This window comes from Lynx rufus, unplaced genomic scaffold (assembly GCF_022079265.1).
Source record: "Lynx rufus isolate CCGP_SWC_20201006 ecotype Redwood Valley unplaced genomic scaffold, mLynRuf1.p SCAF_10, whole genome shotgun sequence".
Taxonomy (NCBI): Eukaryota; Metazoa; Chordata; class Mammalia; order Carnivora; family Felidae; genus Lynx; species Lynx rufus.
In genome coordinates, this window is record NW_025814824.1 from 49,097,147 (window position 1) to 49,119,905 (window position 22,759).

General features: G+C 35.8%; 1 non-coding gene across 1 annotated transcript; it reads right to left on the reverse strand.

The window, feature by feature from the left end:
• Window positions 1-1,356: 1,356 nt before the first annotated feature.
• LOC124505569 (U6 spliceosomal RNA) lies at window positions 1,357-1,463 on the reverse strand. Its single transcript, XR_006960683.1, has one exon. It is a non-coding gene; the product is annotated as a U6 spliceosomal RNA (small nuclear RNA).
• Between the last annotated feature and the right edge of the window lie 21,296 nt (window positions 1,464-22,759).

A 22,759-nucleotide genomic window follows, 5' to 3' on the forward strand; every position in this document is an offset into this window, starting at 1 on the left:
TTAAATAAAATAGTTTTTAATAATAACAAAAAGATCTGAAAATACTTTCTGGTGAAATCCTAATGGCAAACATTATAGAGTGTAGAAAAGAAAACTACAAAATGATGCTGGGAATGTTTGTTCAAATATGGTGATGCAAAAAGCTAAGAATATGGAATTCTTTATACTCTTTCCTATATTTCGTTTTCCTTACTTTCTCAATTCTTTTCCTTGAGTTCATTTCTATTCCTTTGTATTTTTCCCACACTTTCTCTTTTAATGTCTAATTGTCCTTTCTCTTGATTTTCTCACCCCCATCTTAATTTCCATCTTTTCTCTCCTTTCTGAGAATTCTATCCTTCAGATAGAAAATAATTGAACAGTACATTATTTTCCACTGTCTTCATTATTTGTGTCTTTGCTACCAGCATTGTAGGACTTTTGTCATTTCATATGAGATACCAGCAAAAGCACATTCATTTGTACTTACAGAAGGGTATTGTTCACTATCCCTTGCATTTGTTGGCAAAGGTCTCCCATTAATAATTCTGACTTCACTTGGTACCAACAGCTTGGTAAGCAGTGTGCAGTGACATTTCAAACATATTTAGAATTGATAGCAATTGTAGAAATGAAAACAGTTCTCCTCTGCTCATTCTATTTATTTTTTCTTAGACAGGAACCTAACTGAAACAGAGATGATGAGTCACTGAAAAGTTCAATTTTTTCTTTTAGTGAGCAGAAATATTAATACAATTCAAGCAAATATATATTTTAGAAAAGCATTAAAAATTTTGTAAATATTTTAGTGTAATAATTTTTCAAACATCTTACTTTTTTGAAAAGAGAAATCATAAACAATATTACATACAGTATCCCATAATAACTTCAAAATATATCCTATAGTAAAATTGACCTGTTATGATCCACACTGAGATGGTATGTGTAAAAGCTTGGTGATTAATTGCTAGACCCCATATGAAACATTGTGTCATTATGATTCCTGACCATGTCACCTACTACCTACATAACTTTGGGTGAGGCATTAATATCTCTTTTTCTTATGTAAAAATATGGGCAATAGTACTCTCCTTATAGACTTGTTGGGACAATTAAATAACATGTGTAAAGCGCTGAAAACTGTGTATGTCAAATAAATAGTAATGACTCATTAAAAGTTTGCCATTATTGTTTGCCATTATTTGCTAGCACTTTAACACGTTCATGTTCATAGATGACCAAGAAAGAGATTTCAGAGTCTTATCCATGATATATCTCTTCTCTCTCTCTCTTTGGATAAACATCAATAAAGGCAAACTGACTAATGATCTGGTTAATTAAATGAAAGCTAAGTCAAATTGTATAGTCCATTTTTTTTTAAATATGGAATGCTTCACGCATTTGTGTGTCATGCTTATACAGGGGCCATGCTAATCGAATCTGTATCATTCCAATTTTAGTAGATGTGCTGCGTAAGTGAGCACTGTGTGACCCAATTTCTATTGATGAATACTGGTACATAAACAGCAGCATATTAGTCATATATATTAACCAAAAAAATATTTTTCAAAGTCTGCAGAATCTGAGCACTTTATTTTCCTCTCAAAGTGGTGCTGTCTAAAACCTTATGAAGTCAACTTAAAATGGGTTCTCCTAGGGGTGCCTGGGTGGCTCAGTTTGTTGGGCGTCTGACTTCAGCTCAGTTCATGATCTCACTGTTTGTGAGCCCCAGCCTCACATTGGGCTCTGTGCTGACAGCTCAAAGCCTGGAGCCTGCTTCGGATTCTGTGTCTCCCTCTCTCTCTGCTCCTCCCCTGCTCACACACTGTCTCTCCCTCAAAAATAAATAAAGATATTTTTTTTTAATTAAAAACAAATGAGTTCTCCTATACCATTGTCATCTTCCTGCTTTGCCAACTGTGGATTGCCAAAATGCAAAGATGACTTTAAGATTGCTTAACAAATTAAGCTAATTTTATTTTTTAATGTTTGCTTTATTTATTTTGAGAGAGAGATAAGTGAGAATAGGGGAGGGGCAGAGAGAGAGATTCCCAAGCAGGCTCTGCAGCTGTCTGTACAGAGCCCAAAGTAGGACTCGAACTCGTTAACTGTGAGGTCATGACCTGAGCTGAAACCAAGAGTCAGACACTTAACTGACTAAACCACTCAGGCCCCCTAATTTTAAAATCAGATTTATTAAACTTATATAATATTTTACTTAATCCTTTAAAAAATAAAGTAGGGATTAGGTAAGGATTAATTTTTCCAAGCTGTTAAGTGTTATTGCTGGAGTTTAAATGCCTGAATCTGACTTATTTATCATTCTGTTCTACAATTCCAACTTGACTATGAATTGTTTGACTTTGAAAATCAGCAGACGTAGAAAACTAAGATCACTAAGGTGTTACCTGTTCTATTTTTGAGGATTACCGGATTACATTGGGAAGGAATGGATCTCAGCTTCTTACAGCAGCAATTAAATGTGTCATTTACAAAAATTATTTATTTCCAAAAGTAGCACAGTGTGGCTAGGCCCTAATAACCGCTTTTAATTATTCCACCTTATCGCCAGAATAATCACTCGACTGGACCCAACTCTGAAAGCACTATCTGTTAGGTAGATTTTTTAAAAGTTTCTTTTAAGAAGTAAGGATCACAAACTGTCCAGTCCATTCAAATGGGCAGTCAACACTATTTCCAACCTGGCTCTCCAATCTCTCTTCCTCTTCCCTACCCTTCCTCAAACCCCTCCATCATCTCTTTCTCTGGAAGCCCTGTTTCTTAACACCTTCTACTCTCAAGAATGACTCTCTCTACTTTGAGATGAAATGCTTTCTCTCCCATCCTCTCCAAACTAAATTCTTCCCAGCACCTCCTCAGGTGTGTGTGTGTGTGTGTGTGTGTGTGTGTGTGTGTGTGTGTGTATACACATACACACACACACACATATCTCTCTGCCCCATATATATATATATATATATATATATATATATATATACACACACACACACACACATCTCAGAAATATATCCTTCGCAGAAGAGTGGGAAGGAGAAAAGAGGATTGAGGGTTGGAAATAAGTGTGTGTGTGTGTGCTTACCCACGCATACACACACCATGTAAACTTGCCCCAGAGCAGTTTTTGAGAGTTTCTTCTCTTAAAAGGAGATTTTTAAAAATCCTCTGGTTAAATATCTATACACTCTCAAGTTAATAAGTTGGATAAATCAAGGAGGTCAAAGAAAGGAGAAAGGAGAAAATAAAATCTGTGTATTTTTGCCAAAAAAAAAATACTAATCTCTTACACAGTTTCAAAATTTCTGTCTTTTGTGGACTCATATTTATAGCTAAGTAGTAAAAGAAGTGACTAAGCAAATACTAGAGGAGGAAATTGATACTTTCATAATAGAAAACATAGAATAAATCATGAAGAAGGCAAAGCAAAAACAAAATGCCAGACTGATGGAGAAGAGCTAACTTGCTTATAATAATCATCATAATAGCCACGAGTTTTTTAAAAAACTGATTTTGTGGAGACACCTACTCTTTTCAAACTACTTTATATATGACCTTCAATTACACCTGCTTTTGCAACGTGGATTAAAGAATGACACTTTTCACCTTGGAATTCCTCATATCCCTCAATACCTTTCCTCATTTGAGAGACTATAAAAAAATCCATTTTCCGTTTATTAGTTGATTTTTCCATGACACAAACTAAAGCTAAATTTTCCAGGCAAGTTCATAAGTAAAAATAAAGAAGGTGATGAATACAATGTAACAATTTGGGACATTTCTGTCAAGAGTGGCCACTTATTTTTAAACTGTATTATGTTCTTAATCACACTGCAGTTTCTGTGATTTCTTTCTCTTCTTTCTTCCCAGTTTTAGTTTATCTCTAAAAAATGTAGATGTTTTTATCACCTTTAGTAAGATTCACTTAATTCAATGTTTCATGTAAACTAAGAATTTTAAATTCTTATTAAATGAAAATGAGTTCTCTTGGAGTCAAAATCATAAAATAAATCATATGCTTCATAAAGAAATTTATGCTATCATAAAAAGAGTAATACAGATCTATATCATATATGAGGAAAAACTTAAAGTAACTCCATTTTCTTCCTAGTCATTTTTTTTACACTATTGTTCTAGTTTGTATTCTGCCCATGAAATAAGGAAAAGTGGTTATTCTATAGAAAAGCAATAATATCTCTTTAGAATATGGGAGAATAAGGGGTGCCTGGGTAGCTCTGTTGGTTAAGCATTCAACTTTGGCTCAGGTCCTGATCTTGAGGTTCCTGAGTTCAAGCCCCGCATCAGGGTCTGGACTTCCAGCTCGGAACCTTGGGACTGCTTCGGATTCTGTGTCTCCCTGTCTCTCTGCCCATTCCCCACTCCTGCACATGCTCTCTCTCCCCCACCCCTCTCTTTCTCTCTCTTAGATAAATAAACATAAATAAAAAAAATAGAATATGAGAGAATGATATGATGATGTATGCTATTACAAAAAAAAATAAGAAAAGTCTATCTGTAAATACATGAAGGTATTTTTGATTTATACTGGTAAGTAGGAAAAATGCAGAATATGTTGCTGATTGCATATAAAGGGAAAATATATATATACACATGGGTGTCAGTATATTCTTACATTATCTCTAAAAGATTTGGTAGGTTTTTTTGCTCTGGGGAAGGGTGCTAGATAGGTTCCAGATATGGACAGAAGGAAGAGATAGTCTTCATTGTATATATTTTTGTATTTAAAAAATTTTTTAATCAAGTGCACATATTTCCTTTTGAAAAATAAACATTTATAAAGAAGATTTATGTCCCTATACAGAGAAGGGTTGGCACTCAGTATTTTTAAGATCCAGTGCTAATTTTATTACCTAGCTAGATTTGGGACAGATCCAAGAGTTTTACAAACTCTCAGAAAGTTCTATTTGTTGTAAGGCCATAAATTTATATATTTTTTTACAACACAAGCACTAACATTCCTATGTAATATGTAACCTGAATGAGAAATTGCTTTCATGATGTATTAAGCTATACATCATCAGGGCTAGCTGTCACTCTGATGATGTATTGGTGCAATAAATCTCAAGGTGTGACACATTGAAAAAGTATTACTCAAAAGAGAATGGTCTCCAAGTTAAAAACTGATCCAACATAAAATTCAAAGAGAAAACTATAGAGAAACAATTTATCTGTTGCCAAGAATTGATATGCAAGCAAAGATGTCTTCTCCCGGCACTTCCGTTTTGAACATCACAACTGTAGCAGGCTCCGGGGAAATCAAAAACAATGTGCCCCTTTTTCCAGTATCCAAGATTGATCCTGGCAATAACTGGTTAAAAGCACACCCAAGGCGACCTCAGAGGAGAAAAGAATGTGCAAAGAGCATCAAAGTTTTAAAAGTGGCACAGGAACGGAAAAAACACGTGGGCATGGGAAGCAGTTCATTAGATGGTCCACGTATCATGTAGGTAAGAATTTGTCCTGAAAGCTGAAGAGCTGGAAAACTGCATTGGAATGCAGAACCCAACTCAAGAACACAGCAGAGAATGGGGAACATGAAGTACACGTCACCAGACAATTAAGAAACAGATTAGGAAGTTCTCTCTGGATTAGAAACTGACATAGGTGAAGGAATTTCATAGGCTGATTCAGAATTTTGCCATTTATTAAAAATATGACCTTGGCAATTTTGAAATAAGGTCTTGGCATTCAGACTAGAGAAATTTGGGATAGAGATGGAAAATGCTCAGTTTTATCCATTACAAGTCACCAAAGAAAGTTTCTGCACAAATTTTTCTTTCAGTGATTAACTTCATTAAGCAAATACAGAATGGGATCTTTTAGATGGCACCCCCCTCGTGAGCAATGGGAACACCACCCAGTTAATTCATTCAGTAAGTATTAGACATTGTCCATTGCGTTTCAGGTACTGCGACCAGCCCTATGGACACAAAAGTGAACAAAACACAGTAACACTTTGCTTTTGCTCACACTTTGTCTGCCTTTTATATCCTTTACCTAATGACATCCACTTAGTCTTTCAATGGTACCTCATGTTTCATGTGCCTTCAGGTAATCAGCCATACCCATAACATCCCATGATATGATACCCCTCTTCTGAATTTCATTGAATTTCAGAATTGGATGAGACATTCTAATCCAGTTCAACATTTTCAATTTAGAAATGAGAAAGCTATGGCCTACAAGGATCAAGTGCCCTATATACGCTTAGGGAAACACAGTTATCAAGTTATACATGTAATACATGAATGAGGTCTTCATTTTCAAGAGTTCTACTTCATTATACCTGCATATTTTCACATCTACACCACTTATGTGGCATATACCCTCTTGTTGGTTTGTTTGTACTTTTTGTGTGTATAACTTAGGCTATTCCCAATTAAGGAGAATATTTTTGAGTCTAAAGACGATATGTAATCTGTCCATGTATTCTGTCCCCCTTCTAGCTCAGGCCCTCACGGTCTTTCTGACACAGGGACGTGACTGAAAATGTTCCTTTATTCAACTTTCCTAAATTGCTAAGTTCTAAGAGAGGAGCCATGTCACCATGCCAAATGGTGCTCTCCTGTGGCCCTAGTGATGCCACTTTTTTTTTTTTAAATAAATTGAGAGTCTCTTCTAACATCACATTATGAAAGGAGTTTAATCTATGTTTGGAATTGTGGTAAAGAGCATTCGAAGGGAAGGCAGTGAGCTCCAGGAAAGAACTAACAGTTCAACTATTTAAGCTGCCCAGTTCTTTCAGATGGATTTCTTTTGATCTAGGGGAAAAAAAAATCTTGGATATGATTTAACAAACACACTTAATAAAATGGCCCCTGAAAATCCTAATGCTGAAGTGTGTGAGCTAGGAAAGTAAGCGAGTGGCCCAGGCAGCCCAGTGGCAACAGATAGGAAAGCCTTTGGCTGTAAGAATGGTGTTGCAAAGGACTAAGCTCTTGTAATAAACTCTGGCTAATGAAATTGACGCTATTGCATCAATTTCTGCAGGATTATTTTGAAGATATAAACGTAATACAAATATGTTACTTTTAGACATAAGAAACACTTTCCACTCTTCCCCTCTTCCAGGTTTCCTTTGAAAATCCAATTATACAGGAATGCAGTTTTAATTGTAATATTGATTTTACTTCTTTGCTAGGGCGTGGGACTAATTCAATTAGTTCTAACTATGGGCATAGGGTGGACAGACTAATCTTTCAGGATGTGGGCCCTACTAACTTCATACCACGTTCCTTCATGTGCAAGTCAGAGAGGAACATGAAGGCCAGAGGTGGTGCAGATATTTAAGAAAGGAAAATGAGGTAGAAGCTGTGATAGTCTGTTAAAGAACTGGAGAGTTTGACAGTGGCTTTTCAAATGTAAAATTGTGCGAATCAGATTTTAGGTCACCTTTGCAATTAGCAGCCACAGCAAGATTGAGAGAACTCTCACGGAAGCAAGAGGAAGACCAATGAAACAGAAATGAAGAAGAAATAATGTTAAGTGGCAACTACTTTCCTATTAAAAAAATCAAGTAAGTGGCTTTAATAATTTATATAAAGATGTTTTCAAGCAGGATGTTTTGTGGAAATAAGAGGTGGTATATGTCAGAGTAAATTGTACTAGACTGTTAAATAGCCAGAGAAGATTTTACTCATGGCTGTTGTAATAGGAGAGAAATACCAGAACTCCGATTACAACTCCATTGGAACAAAGGGCAGAATGGGAAGGTTTTAGGCCATCTGTGTTTGCTAATTGGCTTACCCAAAGGAAGAGTAAACTTCCTTGTATCTTCCTGACAGGAGAGAGTTTTACAGCTTGAAGCAAAGTGCCCACAGAAGTCAGGCTCTTCCTCTCCCACAGAGGCTGGGAGACAGAGGCCTACCTCATCTTCCTCGATGATTATATTTCAAAATGATGTCTCCCAAGTCATTGAGAAAGACCATCCTGGGAGAACTGGCAAGAGGCTTTCAAAAAGGTTTATATCTCAGAGATACAGAGAGAAAATTTACAAGGACGAGTTTCTTAAAGTAAATACTCAAAGGAAAGGGAAGTTAGGGGCCCAGAGTCAGGCGGAGCCTGTCTAAAGTTTGGTCAAGCTCAGGGAAGAACCTCTTGGTCACTCCTTTGGAACAAAGTGAGGTGTTCCTCTGAATACAAAAATACAGGGCCCTTGCACTCCAACTGAAAAAAAAAATCGTGAAAAATACTAACATTTGAAGAGCTTATTTGTGCATAACTTCATCTTTGTTCACATTTACATCTCATCTATCCCTTTAGAAAAATGTAGCCACCTCTGGTCTAAGTTGTTCTGTTTGGAGGCCAAGAAATCAGTATAAGCTGCATCTGTGCCACTTACTGGCTATAAGCCTTTAAAAAATAACAGTCACTCTCTTTCTTGAATTTTATTATCTCATCTACAAAATGAAAGACTTCTTTCCTTTTTTTTTTTTGTTTATTTTGAGAGAGAGTGCGCATGCTCACGCATGCACACACACCAGGGAGGGGCAGAGAGAGACAGAGAGGGAGAAAGAGAATCCCAAGCAGGCTCTGCACGGCCAGCATAGAGCCCGATGCAGGGCTCAAATTCATGAACCTTGAGATCATGACCTGAACCAAAATCAAGAACCAGGGGCATAACAGACTGAGCCACCCAGGCACCCAAGTCTTATTTCTTATATACATTCACTGTAGCCAAATTATTCAACTTCTATAAATTTATAATAGCCATTTACATTTTATTTTCACCTTATTACCAACACCCTTGCTAAACTCTGTATTTTAAATATGTACATATTTAAATATATAATATAATATTATATTATTATATATTACATTATTATGTTATATTATTATAATTAATATGTATTAATATAGATGTATTATATATTTACATAATATACAAAGTGTAATATAATAATATACTAAATTATATATATATATAATTTCTATTGATTCCATTGGATTGTTTTCAGTATAAAGTCATTTTCTCACTTAATAATGATAGTTTTGGTCCTTGCTTTTCAATTAGTACCCATCACTTTTCTTTATTACACTGGATCTTGCCTCCAGCTCATTGTTCAATTTTGTCCTATTCCAGATTTTATGAAAATTTGTCTATAGTATCACCTTTACTCATTATGTTAGGGTTTGATTTGAGACTCATATTACAGGTTTTCTCTAAAGGAGTAATTTATTATTTTCTGATTTAGATTTGCTAGCCTAAGGAGGGAATGTGAGCTCATCTGACTCCTCATCATGCTCTAACAAGATTTTTCCTGGCTAGTCTGCAGCAGTCTGGGTTTCTTTCCTTACCAAAGTGCCTCTAAAACACCAATCCCCCAAGTCATTGTTCTGAGGAAACTTCTGGGGCTTCATCTCTCCTTACTGCCAATTTAGCAACTACATAAACATCTCAGCCCTTTGTAGTACTGAATTACCTCTAAAAATACTTGAAGAGTGGATATAAGAAAAGCATTAGTCATGACTTGGGGAAGAGAGCAGGGGACTAGGACAGCTTTAGAAAGCGCTTTTAGTAAGGGAAGTAGGTTCTGAAGTAAGCATCCAAAGTTACAGTGACTGAATGGCAATTCTCTACCTTCTTTTCTTAGATGACCATAATACTTTGTCTCCTCACTAGCTCATTTTTACTTTGAGGAGTGGAAATTCCTATTCAGGTATGGAAAATTACTGTCCACTGAGACACTGCTTCCTTTGGTATGTTTCCCTGATTTCAGCAATCCAATGGGAAATGTAGGAATGCCAAACACTCATTGTTAGCTTTCTCTAATGAAACCAGAACACTCAGCATTTTATATGTGTATATTTAGTATTCATATATATTAATTATTTTCATCCATTACAATTCTGTGTTTTTGAGATTTGAGAGTTCTCTGTTGAAGATGAATGAACATTCTATTTTTTTTCCGTTTCTCTCGTTCTCTAATCTATAACCCCATGATTTTCTATTTCACACCAAATATGTACAATTCTTCCTTAGCAGAGCTTCTCCGAGATTATTATCAATGCTATTGTGGTGTAAGTCTGTGAGATTGGACTTTCTTACTGTCATTTTTCAAAGTGCTGCTGACTGTGCTGTCTAAGGAATAGTAACTCACAAATTACTTCTGTGTCTGAAGATAGAAAAAAATGTTAAGTCAATTTCTTGAATTAATTAAGAGATAACATTGATATAGGAATGGGCTAGTGCCACAAATAATTATCACTTGAAATTACACAGTCAAAAAGGCCAATTAAGGAACCAAATATAGCTAATGAGAAAATTTAATTGATAATTTTTCAAGCTGCTGGCCTGGTCCTGATTTTTTTTCTAGAGTTCAGCAACAATAACAACAGCAAAACAACAACAAAAGGCTGCAGAGGCTCAGCTGATTTTATGAAAGCAAGATCCTTCTGGATTTCAGTTGAAATTTATTTTGCTTTTAGCTACATAAACATAACTTATTCGACTATATATATATATATATATATATATATATATATTTACTTTATTGTTAATTACTTCTCCCAAGGGAGTATAATTTCCTGTACTCTTTCCCAATTCAAAGGAGAAGAGATTTGTCTATACTTTAAACCTCCTACTTAAAAAAAATAAATTCAAATTCACCATGAAGGTCTTCTCCTCCAAATTATCTTTTTGGTAGCATTGCAGGCTATATCCTCTGATTGACCTTCCTGAAGAAAATGTGTAAAAATTTCAGGGAAAATATTAGAATGAACTTTTGTAATTTAATTGCTAAGCAGGCAATATAGTAAGGTGTCTTTTAGCCAAAACCAATATGAGATCATGATCCAAGAGAAATAAGAGAATTATTCAAGCTGGTTTTCATTGTGAGGGCATTTTCCAATGACCTGTAGCTTTGAGTTTATTTTTAAAGCTCTAGAGAGCACAAATAGAAGAAAACCTAGAGTTTATTCAGTATATGGTGAATAAGAGAAAATACAGGCTTAAAATCTCACTGAGGGAGCTGGAAATAACCCTGTTCTTCCCATACTTGGAGATAGTTAGAAGAAGCAAACAAGGACAAGGAGGAAAAAGAAGAAAGAGAAAAAAGAGAAGAGGAGGAAAGAAAAAGTGCACATCTCAAAAAAAATCAATTTTTAGAATTCTCACTCTTAATCTAGGCCATATAAGGGTTTGCAGCCTAATTTAAGCACGTTACTTAAACTAAAGTGATTTGAAATGAAAAGCTTATTCAAAAGAAGTACTAGACTGATGGTGCCCATAGGAATCTGGCAGAAGAAAACACAAATCTTTTTTGAAGGAATCCACAGTACTCACTACATATCTGGACAACATCAGTTCACAGGATAGACACTATAAATGCAGCAGAAAACAAGGCATCATGAGTCAAAACAGGTAGAAACAAGCCAATACCAGACCAGATCACCAAAGACTTCAGGTATGGGAATTACCAGATTTAGAATGTTTTGAAAAGAACATTTATTGAAAGAAATAAAAATGGAGGGTGCCTGGATGGCTTAGTTAAGCAACCAACTTTGGCTCAGGTCAAGATCTCACCGTTGGTGGGTTCGAGCCCCTCTCTTTGGGCTCAGTGCTGACAGTTCAGAGCCTGGAGCCTGCTTTGGATTCTGTGTCTCCCTCTGTCTCTGCCCCTCCCCCCACTTCTCGCACTCTGTCTCTGGCTCTCTCAAAAATAAATAAACATTAAAAAAATATTTTAATTAAAAAGTAAAAATGGAAAACGAAAGTCAAATAATGGAGAAAGAGACCGTAAAAATGTTTGGCCAAAACATTTTTGAAATGTTCGGATAAAAAAATGTCTGTATACTACATCAGGATATGAAAAATAGCGTAAGTAAAATTACAAACACAGTGTGATATTGAACAACATATCATAAAGAATATACAAGAGAAGTAATAACCTGAAGGAAAGATCTGAAATAAATATTCAGTAGCAGCAGAGAAAAAATATGTCAGATATGAAAGTCATTCTACCTCCAAAGTAATGACTGCCAGCTAATTTTTAAAAAGGAGAATAAAGGAAAAATATCATTAATGTTATTACAGAGATTTAATATCTATCAAGACAACTGTCAACCCCAAATACCACACAGAGCAAAAATATCTTTCAAAGTTACTTTTCAGACAAACAAAAATTGAGAGTTTGCCATATTTCCTGATAAGAAGGATTTCTAAGGGATTTAATTTTGTTAGAAGAAAGTGGAACATAGAATGGAAATCTGAGATGCAAAATTGAATGATAAATAAGACAATAAATTTTACATAAATCTAAACAGATATTGACTATATTAATCAAAAAATTTCTGCCTTTTATTTTTTTTAAAATGAAATCATCAGGAAAATAGCAACAATTTGGGTGGGAGTGATTGAATTTAAAGTTTAAAGACTCTTCTATTATTCTTAAGGAGAGCACAGATATTCATTAACCTTTGATTTAGATTAAGGAACTCTGATGTGATTTCTAAATTAACAGAAATAGTGTATACAGCTTTCTGACATGTAAGGGTAAAAATGGCATAATAAGTAATAATCCAAAAGAAGCTAAGAAAAAGAAATAGAAAGGACAAACTACAAAATCCCTCACTTACTACAATGTATGGATGGGATAAATTCTCCAGGAACAACAAAAACTAGATGGGACTTTAAAAATCCAGATAGGTGTTTTTATAAAAGCCATCTCTAAAACATAATGTTTTAGTTCACCAGGAACATAAAATACAGTTGGCCCTTGAACAACACTACTTTGAACCGTGGAGCTTCACTTTTGTGTGATTTTTTTTTCAATAAATAGAATATAGTACTATAGATCTATTTTCTCTTACGATTTTCTTAACATTTCCTTCTCTCTAGCTTACTTTCTGGTAAGAATACAGCATATAATACATATAACATACAAAATATGTACTAATCAACTGTTTATGTTATTGGGAAGGTTTCTAATCAATCAACAGCAGGCTATTAGTAATTAACTTTTCAAAAAGTCAAAAGTTATATGCAGATTTTCAAATGTGTGGAGGGTCAGTGCCCCTAACTCCTGTGTTGTTCAAGGGCCAACTGTAACTGGAAATCTAAATATACTTAATAGTATAGACACATAATATTAAAAGAAAAGTGGCAGATTTATAGAGAGAAAATAATTTGATCATCATCATGAGGGATTTTAACTTCTGCCTAATAACTGAAAGATCGGACAAAAAATCAGTAAGTATATTATTTGAACAACTATTAATAAGTGTTCACATACATGGATGGCTCTTAGACTACTAATTGAAAAAATAGGATTATTTAAATAGTGAGGAAAGTAAGACCTCAAGGCAAAGTAACAAGTATGGCTAAGAGGATAGAGTGATTTTTCATGTTATGTGATTCTTATTTTTAAAAGAGTCTTATTAGAGTACTAATTAATATCTCCTTCTTAGGGGGGCACCTGGGTGGCTCATTTGGTTAAGCGTCCGACTTTGGCTCAGGTCATGATCTCACAGTTCATGAGTTTGAGCCCCGCGTTGGTCTCTGTGCTGACAGCTCAGAGCCTGCTTCAGACTCTGTGTCTCCCTCTCTCTCTTCCCCTCCCCCACTCACTCCTTCTCTGTCTCTCTCTTTCTCTCTCTCTCAAAAATAAACATTAAAAAATTTTTAATAAATAAAAAAATAGCTTGTCCTTAAACAATAAATAAAAATTTAAAAATAAGTAGCTTTTCCTCCCAATTATTCTATCAGCAACTTTAAAAAAAATTCTTAGAACTTTGCAGTCCGTATTTAAAAACCACATTTTAGGGGCCCCTGGGTGACTCAGTTGGTTAAGCATCTGACTATCGGTTTTGGCTCAGGTCATGATCTCACGCATCATGAGTTTGAGCCCTGCGTCAGACTCCATCCTGACAGTGTGGATCCTGCTTGAGATTCTTTCTCTCTCTCTTCTCTCTCTCTCTCTCTCTCTTCCAAAATAAATAAATGAATAAAAAAATAAAAACACTTTTTAAAAAATATCTTCCCCTTAAGACCATAAACTCCAAGAAGCAAAGACACTGTCTTTATCATATTCAGGATATTGCACAGAAAATACCTCATATAAATGCCAAATAAATATTTTGAATGAAGGTTTTAATGAATTAGTGACTGAAACATCTAAGCACAATGCTTGTCATATAAAAGTTCTCAAATGATAGCATGCATATGTTGATTACCTATCATTGACTTGACATAGTGCTAAGTAAGTATTGTCTGGGCTGTAGTGAATAGAGTGAAATATACATTTGATGAACAGAGGTGGGGCTATAGCAAAGATGGTCAAGTGCTCACCAAATCTCATTTCATTCCTTCCTGGCACTTAGCTAGAATGCATCTCTCTGTCTCCCATATAATCAGAACTCACCATGTGACTGAGTTCTGGACAATGCAATGCATACAGATATAAAATATGCCATTTCGGGCTGAGCCCATAAAATTCTCCCATTCAGTCCTTCTCTGTTTTTCTTCCTATATGCCTGAGTAATCAAAAGGACTGTCAGAATCCAAATGAGAAAAGCCTGCATTTCTGATGACTACATGGAGCAATCTCCCCCAACCTCCCCCGACCTTGGACTATGACATGAATGAGAAGTAAACTTTCATTATATTAAGCCACTGGAATGTGTGATTGTTTTTAGAGCAGATGACCTACCTTTATGTATTTATCCTCACAAAATTATAATCCAGTGGGATTATAATACAGTGTGATAATGTTTTGGGCCTCTTTTAGTTTCACAATATAATTATTCCAGCATTGAGTGCTGTATTAGAACTTGTAGACCAAAGCCAAACTCACATAATAGAAATTAAATGTCATTTTATAAAATGAGGGCACATTTTACACGGAAAAGGACACCACAGAAATACAGGATCATAGAATAGGTTACCAGAAACTGTTTTATTTTATTTTATTTTATTTTATTTTATTTTATTTTATTTTATTTTATTTTATTTTATTTTACTTAAAACAGTCCTTTTCTGGCTGTTTCTCTTTTTATGAAATTGTAATAAGAACCTGTTTTATGTCCAAATCTGTTTCCTGCAGCTTTATGCTGCAACATGTCAGTCTTTCTCATCTCTTCCAATTCAGTCGCCTGTTTGAAAGCTGACCGTATACCTGTTTTGCCATTTCTAGGGACTAATTGGTACTTCGGCTAATTGCACAAGGTACAATATCAGGATAATGGCAAGCCATCTTGTTTTGGGTCATAAGGCTACTGGTACTCCAGGCTCTTTAACAAGTCTTTTCACTACGATATAATAGCCTTTAAGTGGGTTTTTAAATTTTATTTTCAGGAATTAATTGGTACCCCCTTAAAGTCTAAGAATTGGAAATGTCAAGAGTGACAGCAGTTATTTTGTTGATGGTTCACTTCACACTTCCATACACTTTCACTGCCTGCCTAGACTCATTATCTGATTATTTCACCTGTTGTGCATTTGGCACAACACAAAACTCTTGTCCATCAACCGTTTCTGCTGTTGGCCCCAGTGCAGGAAATGCATGTGAGAGAGCTGATATATTCCTAGACTTTCATGAGAAAATGAAATTCCCAGAGCATGAAAGTCACATAGAAATTTTCAGTGAGTCCAGTATAATTATGACACTGGAGCAATGGCCATCCTCACAAGCTTTGGAATTTCACCTTTTGGTAATGTTTTGAGGCCTATCTCATTTTCTAAAATATTTTATCCTGTTTTAAACTTACGGATGTTTTCAATAAGTTAAGCAAAGCAATAGTATGATTTTCATTTGTGCCACATTTCTGTGTATCATTTACATCATTTTTTAAATCATGGGATAATTTTTGACATGAATTTAAAATATCTGGTGATGGGGGTACCTGGGTGGCTTAATTGGTTAAGCTTCCAAGGTCGGCTCAGGTCATGATTTCATGGCTCTTGAGTTCAAGCACATCAGGCTCTGGGCTGACAGCTCAGAGTCTGGAACCTGCTTTGGATTCTGTCGCTGTCTCTCTCTGCCCCTCCCCTGCTTGTGCTCGCTCTCTCTCGCTCTCTCTCTCTCTCGAAAATAATAAACATTAAAAAGTTAAAATATCTGGTGATGTTCCATTTAGCAAAAACTCTTCAATAAAACAAATTTTGCAGTGACACCAAAGAAGTTTCTTTTGTTCTGTTTCCACATCTACAAATCTGAAAGGACAAAAGTACTACTTCTCTTTAAATTTGCCTTTGTGTATAATGTTATTTTACACATCAGACTCATTAGCTTCCACTAGGAAAGGTTTTCAGAGACAATATCTCAAAGAAAAGTTGTTTTGTTTTAAAAGTCAGAGTTGGGTCAGAATAGAAAACTCATTGAGCTAGAAAACCGAGTGCCTCTACTCCAGATCTGCTTCCCACACTGAGTGTTGCTATAGCGGCAAACTATTTGACCCTCCTATTTTCATTCTCTTACCTGCAAAACAGTTCTTTTAACCACTCTGTACAATGCCACACTGACAATTATTATCTTAGAAATGGCCTTTGTGGTTTCCAGTTTTTGAAAATATCACTATTAATGTGAAAAGTTACATCATGCCTTGAAAACAATGTCTGAAATCCAAGGCTCTTAAGAAAACAGATTCAATGATATAGGTGGAGGTTCAGCAGCAGAACACTTTGGAACCAAGAGAGAATAAACAGGTCAAGGGAAGGAGGTTTGCAGGAAGCCCTCCAACAACGTGAGCAGAGGATACCCTCTGAGGACTTCTAAAGGAGGCTCCATTTAAACAGGGGACACCAGAAGAACCAGTTTGAAATAAGAGGTATGAATGAATGGGCACTTGGGTGGTTCAGTTGTTGAGCCTCAGACTTTGGCTCAGGTCGTGATCTCACAGTTGGTGGGTTGGAGCCCCGCATCAGGCTCTGTGCTGACAGCTCAGAGCCTGGAGCCTGCTTTGGATTCTGTGTCTCCCTCTCTCTCTGCCCCTCTCCCACTTACGATCTCTCTCTCTCTCTCAAAAATAAATAAACAGCAACAACAAGAAGTATGAATTGGAACCCCATTCTGTTTCTCTGAGTCTCGACAATCAGGAAATGTTTTCAACAGCTGTGTTACAACAAACTATGTCCTTTTTTAAATTGAGGTATAATTGACATGTAACATTGCACTAGTATCCTCTATACAGCATAAAGATTGGATATTTGTATGTACTGCGAAATGATCACCACCACAAGAAGTCTAGTTAACATCCATCACTACACATAGTTACAATTTTTTTGTGTGATCAGAGCTTTTAAGATCTGCTGTCTTAGCAACTTTCAAATATGCAGTATTATTAGCTACTGTCACCATGCTATACATTAAATCCCCATGACTTAATTATTTTATAACTGGAACTTTATACCTTTTGATGTCTTTCACCTGTTTTTTCTGAGACTCAATTTCTATTCAAAAGATTATTCTAACCTACCTCATAAAGTGGTAAGAGAAAAAAATATATATACATATATGTGTGTATATATATATATACATATTATATATATATACATATATACAAAATGTACACCAGGAACAGAGTAATTGCAACATTTATATTAACTTCATTGCCATATATTTTAATAATAATTAGGGGAAAATACCTGTTACACGTGATATTCTTCCACTCAAAATCTTCATCAATGGTTGCCTACTGAGAACATAATGTCTCAAATCTTTAGCCTGGTATTCAGATCTGTCCACAATTTGACCCAAACCTACTTCCTCACCTTTAATTTCCCCCATAAAACACATTCTCATGTATATTTTGGAAATCTCCAAAAGGATGAGGGAGAGAGAGAGAGAGAGAGAGAGAGAGGGAATATGAATTTTGGGTTTTTCACAGAAGACAAAATTTTTGTACATTGAGACATTCATTCTCTTTCTGATGAATAAACCTACCCTTTCTCTCTGTGGGTCCACCTTTCTCCACTTCCTCAGCACTTGTGTTTGAGGCTAGATTATATCCATGCCGAATTCAGATGTGATACATGTGAACTAAGACTTCCCAGTCATTTTATCATATATCTCTGGCCAAAATAAAAAGTTTAAAGATGCAAAGGAGGGGCGCCTGTGTGGCTCAGTTGGTTGGGCATCCGACTTCATCTCAGGTCATAATCTCATGGTCTGTGAGTTCGAGCCCCGCGTTGGGCTCTGTGCTGACAGCTCGGAGCCTGCTTCAGATTCTATGTCTCCCTCTCTCTCTCTCTGCCCCTCCCCTGCTCAAGCTCTGTCTCTGTCTCTCTCAAATATAAACATTAAAAAAAATTTTTTTTTAAGAAAAGGAAGTCACAGTCAGAGCCAGGGAGAAATAATTAGATCTTTTTCTGATGATGTTTATGGGAAAGATACTCTAGTGTTCTTTCTGGGTATGTAAAGGAAAGCCTGGAGTCTTGGGATCATACAGTAAGAGCCAGCTTGAACTTCTCCAACAGAGAAGAGTTAACAATAGAGAAAATTTGGATTTTGATAAAAAGATTTTGAAGCCCTTAATCCAGCATTACTTGTATTAAAGATAAAATGAGGCATATTAAAATTTTTAAAAGTTTACTTAAGAATTATTGGTTGGCTATAGTTTAAAGCCTAGTAAGCTGCTTCTGATTGGCTGTCCTCAGGGTTTTGACTTAATAAGCTTGAATCATTGACAGTGTTCGGTTTTGGTTTGCTTATGTAGGCCACCACAGGATTAGAGCCATCTGTTTAATGGCCTCCTTGTTTAATTAATTTAAATACCTGAAAAATCTACCTTGGAATTGTTTAAGTGAGCCAATACATTCCTTTCTTTTCTTTTTTTTTTTGCTTATGATGTCTTTCTCATTCACTTGAAGATTCTCAACCAATTCTTCCTCCATGGATGCAAAAACCAGGAAATTTTACATTTATTTCTTTGCCAATAGGAAATTTACATCCACTTTGGAATATGAGCTATTTATTAAAAGTGAATGCAGAACATAATAACATTTATAAGCCCAGTAAGGAAGTGACAACATTGTCAAAGATGTTTAAGGCAAGGATTTGAATTGGGCCAGAAGAGATAGTAAGATTTCCGCTAAACTAACTCAATATGAAAAGCCAATGGAACTTTAAATCTGTCCTCACACATTTTAATTTCTGTAACTTTTATTTAAATAACCTGACATACTCTGTTTCTGTATTGTAGCATTTAGCAATTTCAAAGATTATATTCAATCTGGCACTGTGAAAAAAAATGTTTTCCATGGGCTTTTAAACATGGTATTACTTTTATATTCGACATCTGATTCCAGGAGTTATGATCATACCATTTGGATAAATATTTATGTTTACCATAGTGTTTTAAATGGAATGCTGCCTTAAAAAAATCCATAAAGTTAGCCGATCAAGAAGACAAACGGTCGGCAGCTGTTGTGTTAACTCCTATTAACACTCTAGCCTTCCCCAACTCCTTCATTTATCCTTCTGTTTTCAAAGGAGCTCTTAATTACTTCCATCCCCATTTCAGTTGTAAATGCTTCTTTATTGCCATTCTTTCATTAGAATAAATCCTCCAACCTATTCAAGGACCTGACACTTCATCGCTGATTTACAAGTGATTCAATTTTATTAATCAGATGTTTGCCCTAGCTTTGGGGTATCTGTACTGCCATCGCTGGTAATTGTTGACAAAAGGCCCTCTTTCTTCCCTTCCATTTCTTGGAAAATATACAGGTACATTTTCAGCATTTTATTTCAGGAAGTCTGAAATTAAAAAGGACTAGGGAAAATAGAAAAATCTTGTAATTGTCTTGAAAAGAGTTAGTATTTCATGCCGTTGGCTGAGCAGGCTATATTGCAGTGGGGATAATGTGACCTATAAAAGATTAGTCTGAAATTTTCCATTAGAAATTCTTTCTTCATAGATTTCAGACTACTCCTGAATTCACGATCAGAGGACCAGACCATAGTTCCGTGGCACAATATTCTAAAAGCAAAATTAAACAACATGCAAGAAACCACATTAAAAAACATTTTTTAATGTTTATTTATTTTTGAAAGACAGAGAGAGAGTAACGAGTGGGGGAGAGGCAGAGAGAGAGAGAGAGGGAGACACAGAATCTGAAGCAGGCTCTAAGCTCTGGGCTGTCAGCACAGAGCCCGATGTGGGGCTCCAACTCACAGACTTCGAGATCATGACCTAAGCCGAAGTTGGACACCTAACTGATTGAGCCACCGAAAGGCCCCTAGAAACCCCATTAAACAACTAGGGTGGTTCATTATTAGCATTTCTTTTCACGTTCAGAAAATTCATGTTTAAGATATATTTAAGATACACTAAAGATTATATATATTCATGAACTATCTCTGTATTATCCAGTCTCCTTTTATGAGTTTACTATGGAACTTTCCAATTAACAGTTATTACTGACCACGGACTGAAGTTCTTGGGATCTTTGACTGTAAATGGTCTGGTTATAGAATGTGAAAGTTTTGTGGATGCACCACTAAAAGCAGTCTTTTAAACAATCTCTTATTAAATACTAATCCTTATCTAATATCTACATGCTAACTTCCAAATGTTCTAGTTAAATGCTTTGCATTAAGTATGCATTATTATTTTCTTTATTTGAGATTGTAAGTTTCTCTTGAATATTTTCTATTTATATTAGAGATGCCATATTGCACAGAATCCACAATCCTTTTTTTAATAGTTTCATTTTTTATTGCACATATTGCTTTAAATAGTACTTCAGTCTCAGTTTTAGTTTTATATAAATGCCTATTCTTGTATGATAGTTTTTCCCCCATTTCCTCTGTTTTTTTCATTGTCGTATTAGTTTCCTACTACTGTCATAGCAAATTACCACAAACTTAGTGGTTTAAATTTTTTTTTAATGTTTATTTATTTTTGAGAGAGACAGACACAGAATGCGAGTGGGTTAGGGGCAGAGAAAGAGGGAGACATAGAATGCAAAGCAGGTTCCAGGCTCCGAGCTGTGAGCACAGAGCCTGATGCGGGGCTCGAACTCATGAACTGTGAGATCATGACCGGAGCCAAAGTCGGACGCTCAACCAACTGAGCCACCCAGGCGCCCCTACAAACTTAGTGGTTTAAAACAGTACAATTTTTGTTTATTTAACGTTCTAGGGGTCAGAAGTTCAATATGGTATAGTCAAGCTGCCTCTCTCTTCAAAGCTAAAAGGGAAAATGGGTTTCCTTGCTTTTCCAGCATCTGGAGTCCTCCTGCATTCCTCAGGGGCTCATGACCCCTTCCTTCATCATATGATAATGGTGGCATCACCAAACCTTCCTGTCTCTCTCAAATCTAGTTCTGTCACTACATCTAATTCTGTATCTCTGACCCTCCTACTTCCCTCCCCCAAAGATTCATGATTTCACTGGGCCCCACTAGCTAATTCAGGATCATCTTGCAATGGCAAGGTCCTTAACTTATTCACATCTGCAAAATCCTTTTTGTAAGGTAACATATTCACAGGTTTCAGGGATTAGGACATAGAAATCTGTGGGAGACTATTATTCTCTTACCACAATTACATAAATCTCTATGTTCTTTGTATTCATAGTCTTTTTTTTCTATGATTTTTTTAAACCTGAGGAAATCTCAAATCTTCCATAAATAAAGCTTTTCATTTGTTGTATTATTGCCTGTTGAGTTGCAGAGCAAGAGAATTTAGTTCCATTTATACATTTTATCTCAACTTTAAAGTTGCTGAATACCAGCAGTTGGAGTGTTATTCTTTTTCTACTTTTAGTAAATAATTTTCTATTATCTTGGGATTTGTTTGATTTCTGATTACAGTTGGCCCGGGAACAATATGGGGTTGACTGTGTCGGTCCACTTACAGGCAGATTTTTTTTCAATAAATCTGGCACAGTACTGTAAATGTATTTTCCTTATGGTTTTCTTAATAGCATTTTCTTTAGCTTACTTTACTGTAAGAATACAGTATATAATATTAAAAATATGTGTTCATCTACTGTTTGTTATCTCTTAGCTTCTGGTCAACAGTAGGCTATTAGTAGATAAGTTTTTGGGGGGGTCAAAGTTATATGCAAATTTTCCTTTTTTGTCTTTCTTTCTTTAAAAAAATGTGTTTTTTTGTCTTTATATATATATATATAGAGAGAGAGAGAGAGAGAGAGAGAGAAAGGGAGAGAGAGAGGGAGAGGGAGGGTGGGCATGCGAGTGGGGGCAGGGGGAGAGAGCAGAGGGAGAGAGAAAGAGAAAATCTTAAGCAGGTTCAATATTCAGTGTGGAGCCTAAAACAGGGCTTGATTCCATGACCCTCAGATCACGATCGGAGCCAAAATCAAGAGTGGGACTCTCGACCTACTGAGCCATCCAGGTGCCCCTATATGCAGTTTTCAACTGTGTGTAGGGGGGGGTCAGCACCCCTAACACCCCCACCCCTCATTCAAGTGTCAACGACTTTGCCACTTAATATAAACCAGACACTAAGTCATTTAGCATATTACTCAGTAGGAACTACTGATTCATTGCAGTTTATATCATGTGCATGACCAGAGCAGATGTATTTCCCAAAAATGTATCTGTAAAGTTTAATTTAGGCTTACTTCTAGTTTTCCTATACATTTGCTCATCCTAGGTACAATAGACATCAAATACGAAGAAATGTTGGTTGAGGGAAATTTTAAATCTTTTCTTATCTGAAGAAACATTTCAGTTTGCATACCTTTGCCATTTCTGTACACATGAATAGTTCTTTCTGCTGAGCCCATTTAAAATTTTTGACACCTACCTATCTGGCTATAGTTTTTCCCATTCAAA